The sequence below is a fragment of the Myotis daubentonii genome, chromosome 3 (assembly GCF_963259705.1).
Source record: "Myotis daubentonii chromosome 3, mMyoDau2.1, whole genome shotgun sequence".
NCBI lineage: Eukaryota > Metazoa > Chordata > Mammalia > Chiroptera > Vespertilionidae > Myotis > Myotis daubentonii.
The window spans coordinates 84,006,221-84,013,601 of record NC_081842.1 but is presented as its reverse complement, the minus strand read 5'-3'; the positions used below and the strand labels follow the sequence as shown (position 1 = coordinate 84,013,601).

Here is a 7,381-nt window from a genome sequence, read left to right as displayed (position 1 = left end):
AGGCCAATAACAACTGATGAAATTGCAACAGTAATTTAAAAACTTCCAGCAAACAAAAGTCCTGGACCATATGGATTTACAGGTGAATTTTACCAAACATTCAAAAACAAACTAACACCTATATGCCTCAAACTATTCCAAAATATGCAAGAGGAAGGAACCTCTCTTAGCTATTTTTACAAAGCCACCACTATCCTAATTCCAAAATCAGATAAAGATACTACAAAGAAAGAGAATTACAGGCCAATATCCTTGATGAACTCAGATGCTAAAATCCTCAACAACACATTAGCAAATCAGATTCAGCAACCTATTAAAAAGATCATACACCATGATCAAGTGGGACTTATTCTAGGGATGCAAGGCTGGTACAATATTTGCAAATCAATAAATGTGATACATCACATAAACAAATAGAAAGGTAAAACACACATGATAATGTCAATAGATGCAGAAAAAGCACTTGACAAAATACAGCACCGTTTTTTGATAAAAACTCTCTGGAAAGTGGGAATTGAGGGATCATATCTCAACATAATAAAGGCCATATAGTACAAAAATACAGCCAACATAATACTCAAGGGACAAAATTTAAAAATGTTAAGAACAGGAATAAGACAAGGATGTCTGCTTTCACCACTCATAATCAACGCTAGAGGTCCGGTGCACAAAATCCGTGCATGGTGAGGTGGGGGGCCCCCCTCAGTCCAGCCTGCACCCTCTCCAATCTGGGACCCCTTGGGAGATGTCCGACTGCCAGCAGTCAGACATCCCTCTCACAATCCTAGACTGCTGGCTCCTAATAACTCACCTGCCTGCCTGCCTAGTTGCCCCTAACTGCCACCCCCTGCCAGCCTGATGGCACCTCACTGCCTCTGGGTGCTGCCCTGATCACCCCTAACTGCCACCCCCTGCTGGGCTGGACACCCCTAACTGTCCCCTCCCTGCCAGCCTGGTCACTCCTAACTGCCCCCCCCCACTGGCCTGGTCACCTCTTACTGCCTCCCCTGCTGATCTGGTCACCCCTAACTGCCCCTCTGCCAGCCTGGTGGCCCCCAACTGCCCCCCTGCTGGCCTGGTGGCCTCCAACTGCCAGCCCAGTCATCCCTCACTAACCCCCGTGCTGGCCTGGTTGTAGGCAGCCATCTTGTGAGGGTGTGAGGGTTAATTTGCATATTACCTCTTTATTATATGGGATAGTACTGGAAGACCTAGTCACAGCAATCAGACAAGAAGAAGAGATCAAAGGCATCCAAATTGGAAAGGAGAAAATAAAAGTCATTATTCACAGATGGCATGATATTGTACATAGAAAACCCAAAAGACTCTCCCAGGAAACTACTAGACTTAATAAATGAATTTGGCAAGGTAGCAGGATAAAAAAATCAACATCCACAATTTGATGGTGTTTTGATACACCAATAATGAACTCTCAGAAATAAAAACTAAAAGAGCAATACCATTTACCATTGGAACAACAACAAAAAGATACCTAGGAATAAATTTAACTAAGGAAGTAAAAGACCTGTATTTGAAAAACTATAGGACACTTAAAAGAGAAATAGAGGAAGATACAAACAAATTGAAGTGTATACAATTTTCAGGGACTGGAAGAATTAATGTAATTAAAATGACTGTACTACCCAAAGCAATCTACAGATTTAAGACAATCCTTATTAAAATACCAATGGCATACTTCACAGAGCTAACACATATAATCCACAAATGTATATGAAACCATTAAAGACCCCTAGGTGTTGCAGCAATCTTGAGAAAGATGAATGAAGTAGGAGAGTCACAATACCAGATATTAAACTATACTATAATGCCATTATAACCAAAACAGCCTGGTAATGGCACAAAAACAAGAATATAGATCCTGGAAATTGTATACACTTCAATTTGTTTGTACCTTCCTCTATTTCTCTTTTAAATGTCCTATAGTATTTCAAGTACAGGTCTTTTACTTCCTTAGTTAAATTTATTCTTAGGTATCCTTTTGTTGTTGTTGCTCCAATGGTAAATGGTATTGCTCTTTTAGTTTTTATTTCTGAGAGTTCATTATTGGTGAAATGAAATAACACAGACAAGAGAATCAATGAAACAAAAAATAAAAGCATATATACATATGTCTACACTTGCTGTTCTGTGGATGTTATTTGCTTTGAGATTCATTTTCAATTCTTTCACTTTGAGTCTATAGTTATCTTTGTAGCTTTAATGTGTCTCCTGAAAGAAGCATATGGTTGGTTGGGTTTCATTTTTGATCCAATCTTCTACTCTGTGCCTTTTTACTGGCGAATTTAGTCCATCTACATTTAGGGTAATTATTGATGTATGAGGATATCCTATAGCCCACAAAAAAACAAAAACTATTAGAAACAAATACAGCAAAGTTGCAGGATACAAAAATCAATGTACAAAATTCCACTGCATTCTTATATACTAACAATGAAATTTCAGAAAAATAAATAAAAAAGATAATTTTTCTTGCAATTGCAACAAAAAGAATAAAATAATTAGAAATAAACAGTGAAGGATGTGAAGAATCTATATATGGAATCCTACAAAGCATTATTAAAATAGATTGAACCGTAATGTACGGAGGCAGAGGGAGAGGGCTCTGGACCCCTAGGCGTCATGTCTTCAGTGCCGACGGTTTCCAAGTCTGCTGGTTCTATCCTCTAGCGCCAGGACATGGGGGGGAAAAATAGATTGAAAAACACAATCAAATGGAAAGAAATTCCATGTTCATGGATTAGAAGAATCAACATAATTAAAGTGTCTATATTACCCAAAGCAATACACAGATCTAATACAATCCCCATCAAAATCCCAATGTCATTTTTTAAAGAAATAGAACAAGAAATCATCAGATTTGTATGGAACCACAAAAGATCCCAAATAGCCAAAGCAATCTTGAGAAAAAGGAGCAAAACTGGAGCTATCGCTCTACCTGACTTCAAATTATACTACAGAGCTACAATAATCAAAACAGTGTAGTATTGGCAGATTCATATGGAACCACAAAACATCTCGAATGGCCAAAACAAGTCCAAGGAAAAACAAACAAACAAAAAAACAAACAAACAAACAAACAAACAACAACAAAAACTAATCCACGGGTATCACACTCCCTGATTTCAAATTATACCACAAAGTGGTGGTAATCAAACAGCAAGGTGTTTGCAGAATAACAAACACACAGACAAGTGGAATAGAACTGAGAGCCCAGAATAAAACCACAATTATAATTTTTGACAAAGGAGCTAAAAACATACAATGGAGAAAAGAAATGGTGCTGGTAAAATTGGCAAGTGACATAAATGGTGCTGGTAAAATTGGCAAGTGACATAAATGGTGCTGGTAAAATTGGCAAGTGACATACAAAGGAATGGAACTAAACTGCCATTTGTCCCCGTATTCAAAAATTAACCAAAATGGATTAAAGACCTAAATATTGGATTAGAAACAATAAATAACTCAGAAGAAAACATAAGTACTAAACCTATGGACTTTGATCTTAGAGAAGATTTTATTAATTGGATCCCAAAGGCAATAGTGAAAGAAACCACCAATAAAACAAAAAGACAACAGACAGAATGAAAGAAGATATTTGCAAATAACAGCTCAAAAATTGGTTAATATCTAAAGTATTAAAAAAACTCATACAATTCAACTCCAAACAAACAGTACACTTAAAACATGGGCAGGGGACCTGAACAGACACCTCTTTCAAGAAGACATACAAATGGCCAACAGATATATGAAAAGATGCTCAACTTTTCTAGCTATTAGAGAAATATGAATCATAGCTACAATTAGATACCACTTCACACCTGTTAGAATGGCCTTTATCAATAAGATCAGTAGTAACAAGTGTTGGAGAGGCTGTAGAGCAGTGGTTCTCAACCTTCCTAATGCCGCGACCCTTTAATACAGTTCCTCATGTTGTGACCCCCAACCATAAAATTATTTTCGTTGCTACTTCATAACTGTAATTTTGCTACTGTTATGAATCGTAATGTAAATATCTGATATGCAGGATGTATTTTCATTGTTACAAATTGAACATAATTAAAGCATAGTGATTAATCACAAAAACAATATGTAATTATATATGTGTTTTCCGATGGTCTTAGGCGACCCCTATGAAAGGGTCATTGGACTCCCAAAGGGGTCACGACCCACAGTTTGAGAACCGCTGCTGTAGAGAAAAAGGAATCCTCATTCACTGTTGGTGGGAATGTGAACTTGTACAGACACTGTACAATAGCATGGAGGTTCCTCAAAATATTTTTTTTTAAATATAATTTTATTGATTTTTTACAGAGAGGAAGGGAGAGAGATAGAGAGTTAGAAACATCGATGAGAGAGAAACATCGATCAGCTGCCTCCTGCACATCTCCTACTGGGGATATGCCCGCAACCCAGGTACATGCCCTTGACCGGAATCGAACCTGGGACCTTTCAGTCTGCAGGCCGATGCTCTATCCACTGAGCCAAACCGGTTTCGGCATCAAAATATTAAGAATAGAGTTACCACTGACCCAGTAACCCCTCTTCTGGGTATCTACCCAAAAATATCTGAAAATAATATTTGCACAGATATATGCACCCCTATGCTCATTGTGGCATTGTTCACACTAAGACATGGAAATAACAAAAGTGTCCTTTGATAGATGATTGAATAAAGAAGATGTCTTACATATACACAATGGAATACTATTCAGCCAAAAGAAAAGATGACTATATATATATATATATATATATATATATATATATATATATATGCCTGAGCAACCGTCGCAACTGAAACAACTCTAAAGATGACCAAACAGGCTTCATGGGGCAACCAGGCCAGCAGGGGGCTTAGTGAGAGACGACCAAATGACTGAACAGCAGGCTGTATGGGACGACAAGGCCAACAGGGTGGCAGTTAGAGGTGACCAGGCCAGCAGTGGGGGGACAGTAAGGGGTGACAAGGCTGGTGGGGGGCGGAGTTAGGGGTGACCAGGATAGCAGGGGGGGCAGTTGGGGGTGACAAGGCTGGCAGAGAGGGCAGTTAGGGGTGATCAGGCAGGCAGGCAGGTGAGCAGTTAGGAGCCAGTGGTCCCAAATTGTGAGAGGGTTGTCCTACAGGGATCAGGCCTAAACTGGCAGTCAGACATTCCCTTAGGCGTCGCAGATTAGAGAGGTGCAGGCTGGGCTGAGGATACCCACCCCCCCCCCATGCACGAATTTCATGCACCAGGCCTCTAGTAAAAAAATAAAAGAAAGAAAAGATGAAATTCTGCCATTTGGATAAAATGGATGGACCTTAAGAATATTATGTTAAGTGAAATAAGTGAGACAGTAAAGACTAAGAACCATATGATTTACTCATATGTGGAAAATAAAACTGAAAGCAAATGAATAAACAAGAAAAACAAACAAAAACTCATAGACACAGATAATAACATGGTGGTTATCAGAAAGAAAGGGTTTTGGGAGGTAGTCAAGGGTGAAGGAAGGCAAATATATGGTGATAAGTAGATTATTATTTGACTTTGGGTGGTGGGCACACAATGCAATATACAGAAGATATATCATAGAAATGTACACTTTAAACCTATATAATCTTATTAACCAATCTCACCTCAATAAATGTAATAAAAAGAAAGAAAATATAAATATAAAACATTATGCTAAGGGCATGAGAAAACATTCTAAGGTGATAAAAATATCCCAGCATGATTTATTGAAGTATAACTTATAACATCTGTTTCACTAGATGTAAATTTTAAAAATAATTATTGGAAGTGAAAACCCTTACTCAGACAGCATGGCTCAGTGGTTGAATATAGACCTATGAACCTGAAGGTCATGGTTCAGTTCCAGATCAGGGCACATGCCTGCGTTGCAGGCTTAATCCCCAGTAGGGTGTGTGCAAGAGACAGCCATCAATAATTCTCTCTCATCATTTCTATTTCTCTCTCCCTCTTCCTTTCTCTCTGAAATCAATAAAAAAAATTTAAAAAAAGAAAGTGAAAACCTAGAGGTCACTAAAGTTTTAGGAAATATCAGAGATAAATTTTGTATTTAGTAAATTGAAATGTTCACTTTTTCCCCTTTAGTATATACAGGTATTTCTAAGTTAATATAAAATTGGAAGATATGTCTGGGATTAAATAATTTTATATGTTATTGTAAAAACTGACTAAAGTGCAGAGTTCAAAAATAAATTAGTGAATTTCATTTTCTCTCCTTAACTTAATGTTTGAGCTTGTCAAAAGGTACATATATTTAAAGTTATCTGCCGAAACCGGTTTGGCTCAGTGGATAGAGTGTCGGCCTGTGGACTGAGGGGTCCCAGGTTCGATTCCGGTCAAGGGCATGTACCTGGGTTGCGGGCATATCCCCAGTGGGGGATGTGCAGGAGGCAGCTGATCGATGTTTCTCTCTCATCGATGTTTCTAACTCTCTATCTCTCTCCCTTCCTCTCTGTAAAAAATCAATAAAAAAATATTTAAAAATAAATAAATAAATAAATAAATAAATAAAGTTATCAATATAGTGCAGGCACACTATACAGTGTAGTAAGGTATTAATTCAACAAATATTTATTGTCAAATAGAACATATGTATTTAAAATCTTCCTTTCAATGATAATTTAAAAGAAGCTATTTTTTCCAAATGATGAAGCTATTACAATTAGCACCTTTGCATATGCCTAATATATATGCACAACTTGATTACAAGTTCTGGATGTATGCCTATGCTAAAAAGCATGTCTGCACGCGCGCGCGCGCACACACACACACACACACACATGATTGGAAATATTTATGCAGTTATATCACTAGGTTTACCATGGCACTGAGTCAATAGTTAAATAGTGACTATTTGGAAGCCCTAAATTTTATATTAAATATGGTGTCATCTCACAGTTTGAAAATTTTAATAGTGAACATCCATGTATTCTTTTGTGATTCAGTGTGAATATGATGCACTATGGTATTGGTTAGTGACATTTAATATAGAAAACCTGGAACCCTGTTATATAGAACACTTAACTGGTTTTAAAAACAGTAACCTGAGGTTTCCAATTTTACAAACTTTGATGTTGACTCAGATTTCAAATGTTTAAATTCCAGAAATGCCCAGAGAAATGGAAATTGTTGAAAGAAAATAGTAGAGAAATGTTGGAGGAAGCACAAACTGCTATTTTAAAAGCTCATGTATATTTATTAGCTGGACGGTATTAAACATATTCAGGGTCATAGGACCATTGTATAGAGTGCTGATGAACCAATGTTGAGATTATTGACTGAAACTAGAAATAATTAAGCCCAAGGGAATTAACCTGAAAATTCATTCAAGAGCTTACTCACTGAGAGAT

At 37.4% G+C, this 7,381-nt stretch overlaps 1 pseudogene; it reads left to right on the top strand.

Annotated features, from left to right (window-relative positions):
- Positions 1 to 2,563: 2,563 nt before the first annotated feature.
- On the top strand, positions 2,564 to 2,701 carry LOC132232148 (small nucleolar RNA SNORA57; annotated as a pseudogene).
- Positions 2,702 to 7,381: the final 4,680 nt, after the last annotated feature.